This window comes from Manis pentadactyla, chromosome 9 (genome assembly GCF_030020395.1).
Source record: "Manis pentadactyla isolate mManPen7 chromosome 9, mManPen7.hap1, whole genome shotgun sequence".
NCBI classification, from domain to species: domain Eukaryota; kingdom Metazoa; phylum Chordata; class Mammalia; order Pholidota; family Manidae; genus Manis; species Manis pentadactyla.
The window spans coordinates 101,914,800-101,933,791 of NC_080027.1; the positions used below are offsets into that span (position 1 = coordinate 101,914,800).

The 18,992-nt window shown below is 37.5% G+C and overlaps 1 long non-coding RNA gene and 1 pseudogene across 1 annotated transcript in view; both read left to right on the top strand.

Moving 5' to 3' along the window:
* The first annotated feature begins 3,725 nt into the window (after positions 1–3,725).
* LOC118928860 (transcription factor BTF3-like) lies at positions 3,726–6,661 on the top strand (annotated as a pseudogene).
* Positions 6,662–6,743: 82 nt separating this feature from the next.
* Positions 6,744–18,992, top strand: part of LOC118928840 (uncharacterized) — a 127,461-nt gene continuing 115,212 nt past the window's right edge. The window contains exons 1-2 of the long non-coding RNA XR_008999347.1: positions 6,744–10,334; positions 11,389–11,479. This is a non-coding gene — a long non-coding RNA (uncharacterized LOC118928840). The remainder of the gene's footprint in view (positions 10,335–11,388; positions 11,480–18,992) is intronic.

The following is an 18,992-nucleotide window of genomic DNA, read 5'->3' on the forward strand; positions in this document are numbered from 1 at the left end:
AGGAACACATACTGCCAAGTAGGCATTTGAAAATTGTGCAGAAAAGAACAATGGAGATTTGGTTCTGTTTTGAAAGAACATCTAAGAAAGTCCATTCTTGACTAGAGTTGAGGGTAGCAAACACAATTGAAAGTGGTTTAATTTTAGGATCTCCTACTTGGTAGAGGGGTAAAGGGAAAAGACAAATACCAGTGACTGTATTCATTAAGTATGCATTATTTGTCCATATTTCTTATGTTTATTCATTTAACAGTTTATACCCCTAAGCATCTAATTGTATGCTCTGTTTTGATAGGATAGAAACTCACAAAGGAAAAAAATGTTCAAGGACCTTAATATAAACATAGTGATATAATATGAAAAAGCAAATAGTAAGATATTTCCTGCTATAGGACTTCTGAAGAAGTATAACTGAAAACAAGGCTGCAACAAAGAAAACAGGTACAAACATAATAATGACCCACAGCACACACACAGACACATGTTCGTTAAATATTTATTGAGTTCTTGCTACGTAGGAGACTCTATACTAAAAAGATACTAAGAGAAAGAAGGCAAATTCCTGTGCTCAGAACATTTAAAAGATCACAACAGAAATAAAATGCATATTCCAAGTACTACAGATTAAAAAGAAAAAATACTAATAATTTTTAATAATAGCCAATATGTTCTTTACCTTATTTGTAAGAATACAGTATATAAAAATATGTATTGATCAACTGTTTATGTTATTGTTAAGGCTTCTGGTCAACAGTAGGCTATTAGTAGTTAAGGTTTGGGGGGTCAGAGTTATGCATGGATTTTCAACTGCACCCCCAACCCCTGTGTTTTTCAGAGGTCAACTGTGGTTGGGTGTAGGAGACCAACTGAAGGTAAAAGTGGAAAGTATCCTAAACTGTTAAGAGCTGGAAGATGCCTTAACCATTACATAGTCTAGCTCTTTAATTTCTGACAAAGAAAATGAAGCCTGGAAAGAAGAAATGACTGGAGCATGACTCTAGGGACCATGACTGGCAGATCCAGGCCGGGAGCTCCGTTCTTTTGATTCTCAGGCCGGAAGTTTCTGTATTCTACCAATTTATATGATCAGATCATGGAAAGACTTTATATTTAAGTAATGGTTGACTACTAAAGGTTTTTGCACAGGGAAGGGAGACCTGAATAGGAACTCAAATCCTAGCCTGCAGTTGTGTGATTTGGGAGGATTTTGCTTAACCTCTGTAAATTTAAATTCAGTATGTTCCTCTGTAAAAAGGGGATAATAAAATGCCTTTGTTATAGGGCTGCTTTGAGAATTCAGTGAGGTGCCTTATACATAGCAGGTGCTAAATAAATGGTGAACACAAATTTTCATCTCCTTCCCTCTCCCACTATTTTTCTTTCTTTCTTTTTTTTTTTTTTTAGCTTTCTTTTCTTCGCCGGCTCCCTCTTCCTCTTGTTCTTCCTTTATGAAATAGAAAGGTAGGGAAAAGCAGGCATTGACCCACCCCATGCCCATCTGCAGGGTGCTTCTGCCCAATATCTGTATCTCTTGGTTGAAGATTGCCTTAGAAGGGTGCTCTGCCCAAGCTCATGACAGGCCAGAATGCCCATAACCCCCAGAGGAGACCTCAAGCAATGGCTGAAAGGATTGGGTGTATAAATTCTTCAGCATCTTTGTTGACACACAGGTAAGATTCCTCTGAGGCACATATTCCATGTCATTTCCTAGGGTTTCCCCTCAGAATTGATCTCTGGTCCCTTCCAGATAGCGCAGCCTTCCTTGTCTGCCTACCCTTCCCAGTCTCACCTCTCTACTCCCCTTTGACCTTCAAATAAATGAGTGGCACATGAATATTTATCTGCTTTTGGGGTATTCCACACTAAGGTGGAGTGTGATCATAAAACAAGCAACCAGGTCCTAGAAGATCAGGGAGGAATGGGAATAAAATCATAGATTTAGGGGATTGTTCAGGGGAAGAAAGAAGACATCTTAGAGGGTTACAACTGCCCATGTACTGACTTCCAAGCTAATGCTCTTACACTTGTCATCCTGCCCTCTCATTGTCTCTTGACATTCCAGGCCTGAGTACCAAAATATCAGAAGTCTCATTATAATGTCTACTGGGAAAATCCTCAATGGCTCAGCTCCTGGGCTGACCTTTCCATCCCAAAGCTGATAATCTCTCTGGCTTCTTGATAGTAGAATGAGGAGGAGGAAGTCACCAACGCTAACATGCACCATGGTTCTGGGAACAAGGGTATTCCCAAAACACAAACACCAATAACTGTCATTTTCAGAATTACTGTAGTGGTGCTGGTAATGAAGGCAGCCCAGAGTAGTGGCCTGCTTATCTAGAAGACAGTGACTTTGGCACTATGGACATGAGTTAGTCCAGGAAAAGGCTTTTCTCTGAGACTGCATGAGCTTTACCAACAAAAGCAGAGAACTCTTGTAGTTTAGCCTTGCCCTTAGACTGAGGAGAGTGCTGCCTTGAGCACGGCAAGTCTGGTCTTTGGCTCTTTGCCTACTGTCTCCAATTTATGCATCTATTTTCTAATTAGACCTTCTTTGTGCTACAAGGCAGAATCCCAGAGGTGTTGCTGCACACAAGGTGGACAGGAGGAAGGGATGTCTTTAGCAGACTCCCATGAAAATATCTTTTGAAAGTCTAGAACATTAAGAGAATGAAACCAATTTTTTTGATGTTCAAGTGGACCTTCTAACATACCAGGGAAAAAAGACATTCCAGTTTCAGGGATGGTTAAGGTAGACTTTCTGATGAGATTATCATTAATACTGCCTCCTTGATCAGATGACAATAAAGCCTTTTCATGCAGTAAATATCTAGATTACACAAGTAGTGTGAGGAAATAGTTTTCTAACACTTTGATGCTTAGCATGTAATTTGTGTGTTTGATTTTTAAAATGGTGTTATAAATATGGGCAAATCCAAGGTAGGTGATTACCTATAAATTAATTGATTAAAAAAATTGTTAAAATCAGGATATTGGTCAAAAATAGATATTTCTAATCTCTGCAACTTTTCACCCAGTGATGCTTGCCACTTCATTATAAAAATCATTTGTTCATAAAAAGCGATAGCAGTAATCAGGTATTGAGTATTTAGAATGAATGGTACCATGGTCTATGATTCTTGGAAAAATTAATTAATAGAAAATTATCTAGAAATTATTTCTAGTGCTTTTATTTCTCATTGCAATTTTAAAACAACATTCTAAACCACTATACTCTTTTCAGAAATATTCAGCAAAAAGAAAAAAAGAAAAGAAAATCAGGCATTCATTTGTTCTTTTTGAAGTTTTAATTTTTCTTATAAGGAATGGTTTGTCACGATTCTTTGTTACAAAATGTCAGGAAAGCATAGTTAAATATCATAGAAAGTAGACTAATTAGTTTAAAATTTTTAAAATTAGTCTAGATTGCTTAAAAATTAATAGTGTATGAGCAAGTGGCTAGACCCTTTAAATGTTTATTGATTTATTTTGGGTAATTTGCTTAGAAAGAAAAATACTGTTTTATAATTCCTGAAAATATTAACCAATGAGTTTAAAATAATTTTATAAAATTTGAAAAATAAGTAAAACTACTAAAATATAAATTAACTTTTACAAACAAGTACCAGAAAAATGATATCCAAATCAAATACTTTCTGAGGAAAAGACTTAAAATGAATTGCAGCATAGCAGCCTCTCTCTAGCCACCACCTTTGATTTTCACATGCATGTGCCTAATCTCAGCTGGGCTGCCCAAGACTCCCCGAACACCAGTCCTAGTCCCCAAGCTGTCCCACTTCTGTCCCAACAGGATAAAATAAATTATCACAAACCAGGAGCAACTCGCTAAACTCTAGGCACAAGTTGTCATTGGTGAGTAAGGAAAATGGTTCATAGAACAGCTACAGCAGATGACAAATAACTTGTTTTCCTTAAAGACGTTAGAGGTAGACAATCTCTCCAGTATGGAAGAGATGAATATATTCCCGAACCAGGGAACAGTGATCTGCTTTAGCAACTGTAATGTCTGAGCATCTCCGGCAGCAAACACTTCCACCATCACAGAAGCTGACAGAAATGCCGCTCAGCATCTGAAGCCAGCTGAGGGCAGACACTGACTAGTCTAAGGAGACTGGATGAAGCTCTGTCCAAACAACATGGCGATGGAGAAACACCACTGCCTACAGGAGAAGAGGAGGATGCTCCAGATCCTGTAGAGAAATTTGATGAGGCTTCCAAGAATGAGACAAACTGAATTGAGTCAACTTCCGAAGAAGATTAAACCTGAAATTACTGGTACCTGCTGTTTAAAATGTTGTTCATGGAGCTGATAAAATCTAGACTGCTAATGTTTTGAAGCCCAAGTCCTTGGACACTGCCACTCTTTTCTGTTTTTTTTTTTTTGCTTATATGCAATTCATTCTTTGCAGCTAATTAAATGGAAGAATAAAGTTTGAAACAAAGGTTAATAAAGGTCTTTGCCTAGTAAAAAATAATATTTTCAAAGGAATGGTAGCATACGAAATGTAAAATGGTCCCATGATACGCAGAAATCATAGTTTTTAAAAAAAATCCGTGACTAGAAAGATTTTTATTTTCAGCCAATTTGTGATTTGAACAAATTTGTTTTAAAGCAATTCACTTGGAGAAATTTTGGTCATAAAATTCATACAGGGCAGTTGCTCATTTTTACCAGATGTTAATACAAGATCAAGTGACGTTCATGTGCATGATTTCCAAAGGGATATCGTGAAAACTAGAAGTAAAGACTGAGGGAGAGGAGGTGATGATTGACACTTGGGTGGGAGTCTTCACACTCATCTGGTATACTGTATTTTTGGATGTCCTAGGGTTTTGGGGTAGCATATACAGAACCTTAGCATGCAATTACTTAGCTGGTGGGCAGAGAAGGCCTGAGGTATGGGCATTGGTGTGGTGGAGAGATGTTCCTCAAAGGGAAGCTCTTCAACATGATATCAGGACTGAACAGACAATGCAAAGCGTGACCCTCTTTCATGTTATTGCATGAGAGATTTTGGTACTGTAGTCTATGGGTTATTTCCTGAAGGAAAGTAGAAAGGATAAGTCATAATAAAGCACTCTAGTGAGCAAAATAGTGTCTGCACAAGCTACAGACCCAAAATAGACCTGGGTGTGTCATAAACACTAATATGATTTGTATCCCACATTCCTTTGGTGGAGATAGAGGTACAAAGATACTTACTGTAAAATAGAAAGCAAACAGAGACAGAGAGAGACCTGAGATGTTTTTATAGATCATTATGACATTAGTTACCTCAGGCTTGAGAACACCAAAACTAGGAAAGGACATCTGGTCAAATTCTTTGCAACTTCTGAGTCATAAAAAACTTGTGACTAGAACTGTACATTTCATATTACTAAATTAGAGCCCATAGGAGGTTTTAGATGACGGGTTCTTGGTGAAATGATCAGAGGATGTCCTTTCATCTGACAGTGCTAACTGAAAAGGGAGTCAATTTTTTACAACAAAGGTAGCAGGCTGAGCAGAAGGGTGCCTTTGAAATTTGAAAGTGAAACTCAGCATTACAAGCCTAAATGTATCCGGTGAAAAACAATCTGTGAGCTGTGAAACTGCAAAACAATTTGTGGATCATTCAGTGAAGTCATTTCATGCTCTGGGCTCCTTCTTCAATAGGGCTATGATATTGACATATTGATTGGGTGTTTTCTTTCTAGTTTCTATTCTCTTGAGTGCAGATGAATTAAAGGTTGCATAAAATAAAACTTTTGGTGGCAGGAATGTAATTATCATATATTTACTAAATTTTTCTACTTAAAAAACTTATGAGGGAAATGAATCAATGTTTTTGTATTCATTCTGTACTCTACTCTTCATTTCAGCCCGTGTTTATCTCCCCCCACATTCCTGATACTCGAAAGGCCATGTTTGCTTGGCCTTTCTATATCCTATAAGTATGTTGGAGAGTGATCTGCTAAGTTAATTCACACTAATAAGACAGGAATTTATTGGGTTATCTTTTTATGTGTATTTGCCTTTCAAAGAAATCTAGAAAGAGACTAATGAGAGTTTATTCCAAAAGCATGAATTGATAACAGTGGACTCTTAAATCAGAGATATCTCAGGAAGTTCATACACAACCTCTTCCACTTTCACCAGCCTGTCCCTAGTACCTTCTCAGATAAGACACTGTTGTTCCTTACCCCAGGATTCAATTGTATGTACATTGGAGATAGAATATTTTTTCCACTTTTGTCTGCAGTGATGATAAAACAGTAGGAAGAATTGTAGTAACACGTTTGTGATTAGAATCAGGATGCTGATCCCTAATGTACCCCAGAGAATTTTTCTCCTAAGTAATAGAGGAGGGAAAATTTTACCAACATGTGACTCAGCTAAAGCTATACACAAGTATCTTATTACACTGAGGCATTAGAATCAATCAGGTCATTTTTCAAAATGTATGAAAAATTACAATAGCATCAGTTCATCAGTAACAACATTCACAAGCCAATTACTTCATTGCAAATCACCTTTATGCATGGCCAACCATTATACATATATAAATAGTTAGAGATCTATAGTGTTACAGATTGGATGATAGAGATAGATGATAGATAGATAGATAAATAGATGATAGAGACATGGGTAGAGATATAAATTTATTTTACAAGACATACTCTCATATATTTGAGTGTAGAATTGTTTGCTGCTTTTATCTATTGACCTCATGCTACCACTGGCTTATATAAGTCTTCTGTAGGCCCACCTTGCTGTCATCCTTAGTGAATTCAACATTTACATAGGAAGACCATTTAAAACTCTGGCCTCTCAAGTTCTTGATCTTTTTCACTCCAAGGGCCATAATCTATATTCCACATAAATCACATACTCCAATGGTCACACCCAAGGCCTTGAATTGCTCACCCATGCTCTCCCAGTTAAATCTTAACCTCAGATATCCTAACCTCTGCAGGCTCTGGTCCTCCAGTTCTACCTCTCAGTTATTTTAACTATACCCTATTTCATACTTCATCAAGACCACCTCCTAGTCCCCACAAATTCAGCTGCTTCTTGTCCCTTTCCTTTGCAGCTTAAACTACATAACTTATCACTCTTAATATTCTCTTGCTAATTTGATCAACATTCTTGCCTATTAACCCTCCACTAGAACAGCTTGATAAAACCTGAAGTATTTGTCATATATATCAGTCCAACTGTTTTCCCTCTGTATTTTTATGTCCAATCTGCTGAGCAAAATTGGTGTCATGGTAAAAATGTAGCTGTCAACCTTGACTGGGTCCTCATTGCTGCTAAACAGTCAATATTTCCTCAGTTTTAGTTTCTATCTTTATTCATGACTATTTAAGAGCTTATCCACTCTCAAGCCTCTGGCCTGAACACATTTTCTTACAATTTCAACAAATTACCTCTCTTTCCTTTTACTATGCCAAAAATGTAGAAATCTCTAGGTAGGAACTCCTCATGTTCATGCAACCCCATCTGCAAACTTATCTGCATCTGCACTTACCTTTGCCTTCTTACTTTGGATTTCAGTAAATACCTGTTCTTCTTTGTGTAGTCAGCTTTCCCATCTTTGTCCTCTATCCTATTCCATTCCTGTCTCTTCAGGGAACTTAAACCATCAGCTTGCCTTTTTTCTTTTTTGTGAACTTTTCCTTCTTTATATGTTGTTTTCTACTAATATTCTTTTTTTCTTATGGTTATGCTTTTGGAAATCTCCTTAATAATTCTTTACCCCAAAGTCATGAATATATACAGACTTAATTTTTTTTCTACATAGTGTGAGGTAGGGATCAAGTTTCACATTTTTCATATAGATTTGAATTGCTCCAACACCATTTATTGACTCTGGGTTATCTTTTTATGTGAGATAAATGGTGTTTTCCCCAATTTGTGGTAAATCAAGTGTCTGTATATGCATCTTAGCCCCATAATTCTTTACTGTCTTGTTAGCTCTCTGATACCATCAGGGAGAGTTTCTTTGTGGGAAAGGAAGAGAACCCCAGTGTTCTGATTGTCCTCAATGTTCTAGGACTTAGAGCTCTTTTAAAAATAGGCTAGTTTAAAAAAAATAATTCCCAGTCTCTGATGAAATTCTCAATATTATCTTTTATCTCCCCGAAAGTAACAAGCAGAATTTTTCAAAGTTTTGTCTGACAACCATATTATCTGGTGCCCTTGTGGGTCTGTTTCTGTATCTGTTGTTTCTATGGGTTCTCACCTATGTTACTTTGTCTCTGTGTGTGTGTGATTAATTATTTTTACCTGTTGGACTTTGTATTTGACAAATTTCTTGTAGACAGTATTTGAGGATAACATCATCATTCTCCAGAGAATTTTGCTTCTATCAGAGAGGGAGAATTTAAAACCTGGCTCCCCTGGAGTCCAGTATCAGGCATCAGTCTGATTGAGTCTGGGCTGCATGCTACCATGCATATGGGTCTCTCTCTGCTGTACCTTACTCCTAGAGTACTCCTCCAAAGCAGGGAGTTTACAGGCACTGCCCCCTTGTTGGACTCAGAATATTTAGTTAGATTTAAAAATCTATACTCTTTCCAGAGAAATAATATTCCTCCACAGCACCATTTCTTTTAAGAGGAAAAAAAAAAGAAAATCTTAATGTGGAAATCCCAAATATAAAATAGATAAAAGCAGCAGTGCTCTGTTTGAAACTAGACAGTAGGTCCTGGGGCATGAAATTACATCTCCTTAGTTTTATCTTGCTTCTTGTGATAGTTCCTAAATTATCTCCAATGAATACATCTATTCTAGAATATGTTTTAAAAACCATCGAATTTTATTTATTATTTATTTATTATTTACTTACTGTCAACTTTACCTCAATAAAGCTGCTTTTATTTATTAATTATTTTTATTTATTAATTATTGAAGTCTAGTTAATATAATATTGTATGTCTATATTGTATATAGTAATAATTATTATTAAATGCTCACCCCAAGTAGTGAACTCTCTGTCAACATACAGAGGTGTTGCAGAATTATTAACTGTATTCTTTACACTGTACTTTCATCCCCATGGCTAATTTATATTATGATTGAGATTTTGTGCCTCTTTACCCCCTTCACCTGTTTCACCCATCCACCCCAGCCACTTCCCTGTGGTAGACACCAGTCACTTTACATGGTCTATGAGTCTACTGCTATTTTGTTAATTTATTTTGTTTTGTTTTTGGAGTCTACATATAAGTGACATCATATGGTATTTGTCTTTCTCTGCCTTATGTATTTCACTTAACATAATACCTTCTAGATCCATCCATGTTGTTGCAAATGGCAAGATTTCTTTCTTTTTTATGGTGGAATAATACCCCATTTACAAATGTGCTGTGTCTTCTTTATCCATTCATCTATTGATGGATACTTTGGTAGCTTCCATAGCGTTGTTTTTGTAAGTAATGAAGCAATAAACACAGGGGGCACATAACTTTTTTAAATCAGAGATTTTGTTTTCTTTGTGTAAATTCCTAGAAGTAGAATTGCTGGATTGTATGGTATTTCTATTTTTAATTTTTTGAGGAACCTCCAGACCCCTTTCTACAGTGGCTGCACCAATTTATATTCCCACCAACAGTGTAGGAGGGTTCCCATTTCTCCACATCCTCACCAACACTTGTTATTTCTTATCTTTTGGATAGTGGCCATTCTGCCTGGTGTGCGGTGATATCTCACTGTGGATTTTATTTGAATTTTCTTGATTAGTGATGTGGAGTACCTTTTCATGTTGGCCATATGTATGTCTGCTTTGGAAAAAATCTCTATCCATGTCATCTGTCCATTTTTGAATTGAGCAATTTGGTTTTTTTTTTTTAAAGCATTGAGTCATATGAGTTCTTTATATATTTTGGATGTTAGGTTCTTATTGGATATATCATTTGTGAATACTCTCAAAACCCATGGAATTTTATAAATAAACACTTGGATCTATTTTTGTAAAGCTGAGTTGGCTCAAGAAAGGGCCTGAGCCATGCATATAGAGTCTTTATATCTAATATGTTTTACTTAAATCTAGAATCATGGCCTGCATCCTTAAACTTGGGCTTTTGTGAATAAAATTTGAGCCAAGGGTGATAGAGTTAGAGGATACAGTTGGCTCAGTATAAACCAATAGTAGTCAAATAACCCAAAATCTCATGTCCTTTGTAGGTGGACAGAATATTTCAATTTATTTATTCATTCATTTATGAAATACTTTTGGAGTTATCTACAATGCTGTAGACATTGAAGATATCATGAAGAAAAAAAACCATACAGTGTGGTTTTTATCTTCTAGGCCTCTGCTTAAATTATGTAGGTAGGATATTTTTGTATTATGCTTTAATGCTATGTGCAAGCACCAAGTTCTCAATAAGTCTATATTTTTATCTCTTCAATAACACCTAGACTTAAATTTCCCCTTTTTCTATCTTTCATCTGGATTCTTTATTCACCTCTTTTATCAGAAAGGCCACTTCCTTTGAAACCCCCTCAGGTAGAAGCAATGATTATATCTTAGCCCCTTCTCTTGAACCTGGGGGGCTGGATCTGCTTTCCTTTCTCACCTTCAGATTTTTCCTGACAACACCCTGATAGCTCTACAAGCCTCTATTCCATCTAACTCTATCATGCTGTTCCCATTAGATTAATGCAACAACAGTGTCACGACCTGCAGGAACTAAGTAATATATGATTAGTTGCAATCAGATTTCCCCCCTTCTCTCATCCTCTTTGTTGTCATGTGTTCAGTTCCCCAGATCTGGTGTAGAATCTAGTAACTGGCCCACAGTGTTAGTCCTCAACATCCCATTCTATTCTTTATACTGATGGTTTACCTGATGCCCTTATGGTTACTTTATTTTTCTCCTCTAGTTACTCCTTCCTCTCTACTTGTGAATATATTTAAGCAACACACTTACTTATATGGACATGACTTGGACTTGGCCAGTACCTAGAAGAGTGTGACCTTTGAAATCCTGAGCTCTGAAATTTCCCTTTTGACCACAATTTGTTATCCTTCTATATTTCTCTCTCTCCCACCCACTAAACTTCATCACTGAAATTATTTTGAATTCTAGCTCCCTTGATCTGATTGTTTAGATTTACTTTCCTGAATCCCTTACTGCCTACACTTTTGTTCTCTTACAAGTACACCATCCCCATATCTCCCAACTTTTCACATCTCCCCATTAGTCTGCCAAATGAAAACATCCAGTTTATGACTTAATATCATGATTATTCTTTTTCTGATTTAGGCCTCTGTAGCCTCCTGTAGAAAAAGTACATGATGCTGTTGATTAATTTCATTACAAATGCATTATTCCTAATCTCAGTCAACCTTGCTTAGCCATTCTTTTATTCTTTCCCAGCAGCTTCTGTTCTGTTCCCCATAGAGAATACACCAAACTTCTCCATTCTGCTCAAAGCCTCAGCAGATGACCCAGGTTCCTGAAACACTATCAAGTAAGGAAACACTATCTTTGAGAAAAGAAACGCTATCAAATAAAAATGTTCTTACATCATACCTATATCTTCACCATTTTTCCTCCTATCAAAGTGAAAGAAGTATTTCCTCTCAATTGCTAGGTTAATTCTTCCACGAATATTTTTGGTTCCTTTTCCTCCTGCACCCTCAGGGATTTTGTTTCATCGATCAGCTTCATTCTTTGCATCTCCATTTCTTTCTGTCTTTCTGTGTAAGTTCCCAACACCCAACCCACAGACATGTCTATTATTTCCCCTTTCTGAAAAACCCTGCAACTCCAACTTTCTCCTTCCCTTCACCACCATTTTTTTCTTTCCTCCTAGACTTGTTTAAATAAATCTTACTTGCCCCCTCTACTTCTTTACCTTCCAGACATTCTTGCCCACTAACATTTGAGTTCTGCCCCTTCTGATCTGACCTTCTCAAAGGTCACCAGTGAAACAGCTGTATTTCCCAAATCCAATGACTTCTTTGCTGTCCTCACTCTTTGAAGCTGGTGATGGTATTTAACAATAGTGACCACTTCTTCTTTCTTGAAAGTCTCTCCTCCTTCAACTTAAGATAGATTCTGCTGCTTCTTCTCTTCCTGTCTTCTTTACCCACTCTTTCCATCTCCTCTTCCTCCACCTCCCTCTTTATTCTTTATCAGAATTCCAACTTCAGTTCTCTTCTTCCGCTTCACTCGTTCTTGGAGTGTGTCCAATGAATGATTCTCTCTGCAGCTCTCACTTGTATGCCCTATAACATGTCTTTTACTCTTACCCTAGACTTCTCTGGAGCTACAGATCCATATTTCTAACTGCTTTCTAGAAATCTCTCCCCATTATCCTGCTCCTGCAGAAATGCCTCAGGTCTTATTTAGAGCTATTATCTCTTCTTCACTGCCTCTCTCCACCCCCACAAAACCTAAAAAGTCCTGATCTTCTTCTTACAACCTCTTTAGCTATTCCAAATCCCCTCATTTCTTCCATTCATATTATTAGAAACTCTAGAATCATCCTGACTCCTCCTCTTCCTTCACTCATTAAATCAGTTGATCAAGTCCTTTCAGTTTTATTTCTAAGGCATCTTTTTATTTGATGTGACTCTCTTTTTCCCCTTCTGACCCTAGCCATCAGGGCACTGCTGGCTCTTTCATGGACTTGTAGGTGGCCTCTAGAGCCCGGCTCCTTTCGCTCTAGAGCTCTCTTACTTCTACTCCTTAGTTATACTTTTCCACAATGACCAAAATGACATTCAGTGACTACTTGCTAGAAAGAATTTTTAACAGGAAGACTTACTCCCTTACACTAATAAATGAGTTACTAATATGCAGGTAACACTTGCTTTTATTGGGATTATTCCCCTTCAGAATGATTTTTAGAACTCTGGAATTAGTAGAGGATCTATTAAGGACACTTTACTGTCTACAGGGTATAAAATAAGCATGCTTTAATATGGGTAAATGAAACTCTGGAATCATCTTTGATTCTTATTGTGACTATCAGTCCTCTCTTCTATCAGAAACTTTCCAGTCACTTGAAAAAAGAAAGAAGAGCAGAAGAACCATGCCCACCATAAACTAGATGATCAAGAGCCGAGTCTTCTGAATTGTTTCTCTTGGAAAACTTTTAGGATCTTTGCTCTTCTCTTCCTGGTTTGGAGTCTTTCAGAATTGTATCCTTGATCATGAAAACTTTAGAAAGTGAAGTGTAAAATGAATAGAAAAGATGAAACTTAGTCAGTTTTGCTACGGAAGTTCTGTCTGAATCACATTGTTATTATCCTGTATAATAAATACAGGACTTGGAATCTTAAGTAGATGCTAGTTATGTATAGATTCATTCACTATTAGTGTCAGTGACAGAGTTGACAGTTGTGATTCTGATTGTTTTTTACTTTGGTATGTAGTCTTCATAGTTTATAAAGCAAAGCACTGGAGTTGTAGTGATACTGAATTTTTCCAAAAGTTTATCTCCAGTGTCAAAAAAAGGAAAAAAAAAGCCTCTGAATGCTTAACAATGAATTAATTGATTATGGAATCAGAAGTTTTTGTTATTTTAAATCATGCATTCTACACTATTACATCACCTTAGATCAAAATAAAACTGGGGCAAAGAGCATAGTGAAAAGAGGATTTATTTTGAATGAGGAGATTTAACAACTCGATCTGGAACTGATTATGTCAACTTGTTATATTCATTATTGTGTGTTGTATGTGTGTGTTAGAAGGTATATATATCTCAAATTAGTAAAGATGAAAGTGATTGAAAATTAGTTTTAAGATACAAATAATTATTTTGCCATGATTTGTGAATTTTGAACTAGTCCTATAGGATTATGATGTAGATAACAGATGCCTTTTCTAATATATATGTTTGACATTCTTCAGCTTAGAAAAAAGGTAATTTCTGGACATTCCATAAACGACTAACCAGTATGTTAAGCTCAAAATCAGGTCATTTAGTTTCTCTTCTATTAAAATTAAATGTCATAATGAAAATGTGGTACAGCATTGACCTTACAGACAACTTGAAAATACTACCCCTGTGGTAAAATTAAACAAAACCCTCTCTTGTTTCAAATGGGGTTTAGAATGTACATTAGCCATTTTAACATCCAGTGACTAACACCATTATTAATTTAATTTGTATCTACCAGTGACATTGTTAGTCATTGGCTGCTTGGATGTACCAGTGAAGAGATATACAGAGTATTTGCAGAGGTTTTATAAAACCAAATGCATCAGTACCAGTATGTAACCCAAAACTTTTTCACAATTTAATATTTTGTATGATTCTCTTAATCATTTAGCAGCCTGAACCAGTACAAATACCAGGTCATCTCTATGTAAGCTTAGATGTAGAGATAATTGATGAGGGAGTGGGTTTTTTTATGGATTATATGTCATTACAAATGAGATGGTAACCACTTTAGAAAATGACTGGATTATGTAAGAAAACCTCATGTGATTCATTGAAGACAAAAATGTCTAAAGATACTTCACAGTCAAGTCTTCTGAGGGCCATGTAACAATATCTGAGTTTTGGAAGTTAATACAAGTTCACTGGCTCAGAACCTAAATGAAGTTTGCCCAAATTCAAAAATGCAGGTTGATGCAATAATATTTGGAATGGAATTGAGAACTTGATTTATAATTTTATAAATGTAGTTATGTTGTACAAACCTATGTAATACCTGTGTTTGCAGTATCATCCCTCTGGGTGAGGGGTGACTGCCTTTTGGCCCAACTCTGATGCTGTGCTGGCACTGGCAGCTTGATCCAAAGAATATGTGATGAGGTAATACTTTTATGAGCTGATATAATTATCTCAGTAAGTCTTTTAAGGCTTTTAGTTCAACTTTGGACAGCTCTTCATATACTTCTAAGAAGTGAGAATTAAGGATGGGTCAAAGTATATAACCCTGTAACTAGAAAGGGATGCATTCTTCCTCCATTGTCCAGTGAATATTGTGTTTCCCTGCATGAAGTGCTTTAAGTTCATTTTTGTGGTTTTTCTAAGAACGCTTGAAGATAGTTACTTTCCTTCCTCAGCCCTTTAAGTTTGAATATCTTAATCTCCAGTTAGGGAAAACTTATTTATTGAAACTGAAATGGGGAGTAAGAAATTTAGTCACAACAAATGAGTCTTTTGGTGGAGAAAAATCTGGAGGGAAATTCACCACTAATTTTTAAGCTAGTCAAGTCATAACTCTTTTAACACATGGGAATTCCATCATTGCTTTTTAGAGGTTTTCACTGAGTCTAATAACATGTCTTCATTCAGCAATGGTAGTTCTGAGTTCTCTTCTTCTTAAATGCCACTGCAGTTTTAGTCTTTCGAAATGAACTACTGGCTGCATATCCTTTGTGTTACCTTAGAGCATGCTTATTCCTTTTCTTTCTGAAATGCTGGCACATGGTGAGCAAGACAATGAAGTGTCATTCCATCTTCATGAACTGGAAGTAGGTGTGTTTTATTCACATCCACACTGTGTCCCACATGACAAGTGGTGTTCTTCCAACCCTTAGGGTTTTAGAGCTGAAAGGCCACTTTAGAATTTCAGAGAATCCCTGAGGTCATTTTTCTCACAAAAGTGGATTCAAGTGTGGTAGATCTCTGCTCCCTTCAATGGAATCACTAATCACATTGTTTGTAGATAATGCAAAAATAGTTCAAGTTAAATGTTAAATGTTCGTGGTTGTTTATCTAAATGGCTGAACTGCACAAACCTAAGTCTGAATTACTCAAGATGAGAAGTTATTTATTGTGGCATATTTTAGGGAAGTTTTGAATCAAGCAGTTTGGAATTCTTAAAGAACACCAAGTGTTTCGTCCTTTGGGGAGATTTTCCTGGGGTTGGTAAAAAGTAGTTCTATCTTTCTCAAGCTACAGAACATTTTCCTATTGCCTCAAGAGTTTGCATATGCTGTGCCTTTGTTGCAGAATGCTCTTTCACCTCCATTGCCCAATTAACTTTTCTGACACTTAAGATTCAGCTTATATACACCTACCTGGGGATGCCAACCCATAACCCCTCAGCCTGAGTCTGGATTCTTATATGCTCTCATAGATCTTTGCAAACATTGTTCAAGGCACTTACCACCAGCAGTATTTACCCATTTTTTTTTGTACATGTGTCTCTTGTACTAAACTCTATAAGCTCTATCCAATTTGGTCACTGCAAGCAGTTCCAAAAGCCTAGCAGAGTACTTTGCATATAATGCAGCGATTCAATACATCTTTGTGACTAAAATATAAGGAGTATAGGGATGGAACTTTCTCCAAGAAATTCATCTGTGCTTTTCAAATTGTAAACCATGAATTTCTAATGGCTAATTTTCTCCAGATCTCTCTATATTCCAATATGGATTTATTCTAATCCATGAAGATCACATTTCAAGTATTTCTGATGACCCATTGACTGCCAAATTTAGTACAGCTTAAATCCTTTATACCTCAAGGTAGCTTTGCATACAGTGAACCACCAACATTCTTTTTAATGTTGGCCTCTGTTGCATGACTGTCTACACTAAACTTCTGTTTCTAGCGACCCTTACATCTACTCATGTTAGAGGCTACCTTAGGTTGGATTTCTCAGATCTCAGTAAGGGACCAGGGAAAATAGAATAGAGGGAGGGAAGAGGGTCAAGCACTGGCACAATTTCAGGTAAAGTTCCCTGGAGAGTAGCTTCAGTCTGACCCCAAAGGATATCTGGGGTATGACTTATGTATGACAGCTGGGCTTTCCTGCTCCTGCCCTGATCATCATTGGCTAATTGTGGCAGGGTGAGTAAACTTCCCAAGGCTTCTTTGGCTTTCTACCTTTGTAGGAAAAACAGGTCTAGTAACTAGAGGAGTATCTGAAAAGAGTCCTGTACATGGGCACTAGAAGAAGCAGCATGCAAGAGTTAGCCAGGGTGCACAGAAACACAAGAGAAGATCGGAGGGGATCTAGGAGGAGTCCCAAAGTGTCTGCTAGAGAGGCTTAAACCCCAGACCTCATCTCCATCAAGGTAGATGACTGTTTCTGAGCTCACCTGTGTATTCTGTAATTTTGGATCCAACTACCATTTATTCCCAAAGGCATGCAAATCTACTTGTGCATCCCTGGACACTACTGATTCCAACAGAGCTCTTTAAATAGAAGCTGGGTGCCTAGGAGGTGATCCCTGGAAGTGAGAAATGTGGAATAAAAAAGAAAAATCAGAAAACGACCCAGCATCCAAAAAAGTGAACTACATTAAATGGTCTGATTGTGCCTGTTGTCTCACCCTGTCTACTTCATTAGATACCTACAAAGCTATCAAGCACTTCGGTCTCTGAGAAAAAGCTGTTTACGTCTTGAGAAAGTGAAGCTGAGAAATTCAGGAGTAATTAATGGGCATGCCTGGGATTAACTGGGTTAGCCCATTTGAATTTCATATCTGGCGAAGAGAAAAGCACACAGACATAATTATGGCATTTGATTAACAATACAAAACAGTCCCAAAGCCTAGGAAATAGAGGCCTTGGACAATCTTGCAAGAAACTGTCATGTTGGGGTATAGGTAAACTATAGCTTTCTAGAAAGGTAACTAATTAGAAAAAGTCAGGGGTGGATGGGACAGATGCAAACAGAGAAATCTAAAACCTTGATGGTATTATCTTGGCTCAGATATCTAAAGTACCACCAAATAAAATTGTGTTTTGTAACTTACATTGATTAAGGTATAAACTGGAAGTAGAGGAAATCCTAAAACTGTGTAAAGGACTGTTTTCATGACATTCTTACAAGAAGATTGTTTTTGACAAATGCCAAAAGAGGTCTAGGCAATTAGACAGGTTGGTAGTGGTGGAGGGTGGCAAATTTAACCACGTGTAGGTCATCGGGTCATCCTGTGGGGGTGGCATCCCACTTACAGCACTAGGTACTGTGGCAGTGGAGAAGTCACCTTTACATGGCTGTGCCCTCTTGGATCCTCGAGACTCTGGTGACTAAACTGGCTTCTTCCCAAAAGAGATGCATGAACACTACACTCACGAAACGTGCTGAGGTCCCTGAGTCTTAACTTTAAAAGCCCCGCTGATCTTCTCAGGGCTCCACACCACCAGTTCCTGCCTACCCATGGGAAAAGAGCAAATGTTCACTCTGTCTTCTGACTCAGGATGACTTAGTATCTGCTGGGGTCAAGGTTCACCAAGGTTCATTTTTTGTTATCAGCATTCAGAAACTGTCATTTCCTTTTCTACCTGCAAGGCCTAACAATCACTTCCGGAGCTATTGCTTCCTTGCTGTATTCCCCGTGCACCCTGCTCTCAGATGCGGGCCTGAAAGCTTGCCGAGAACCTGCCTCCAAATTGTCTCCTTGGACTTTCACTGTGGAAAACCTTGAAAGGAGTGGGCTTCACTTTTTGATGGCAGGACAAGGAACTAGGTAAATTGCTTGCCCTTAATAGACCTTCAGATTTGTCAACTGTACTTTCATCCTTGAGAGATAAAAATGCTTTCATAGAATGTATCCATGCATCTTGTGTCACTGAGTTTATATTTACCATCGTCACTTTCCTTTAGGTACCTAAAAAAACACGCATCTGCTGTGGCTCAGCAGGATTTCCCTATGCGGTTTCTGTTGTGGCTTTCCTCTGGTGGGAACTGATGGCTACATACAACTGGGGCTTTTCTCTCAACTGCAGATTACACAATGTATGTAGAGCTGGGAAGTGGTGGGGGTGCCAGGCGGTGAGGGGGTGTGGAGAATCAAAAGGGGACTGCTACTGTTGGTCCATCACATTGGTTGGAAAGTGAATTCAATGGGGTTTTTCACTGTGGGGTACCAGCTTTCACAACAAACGTCATAACGCTGTAATGCATTGATTAGCAAAACTGTTTGTTTAAGCCAGCAGAGATTCCTCTGAAAAGTGAATTAGTTATGACTTAATTTAAGTGGTGTCACAAGGACCATGATTCTGAAGTCCAGACTTGGTTCTTTTCATCCAGAATTGGTCCAAATGCCACATATTCCAAGAA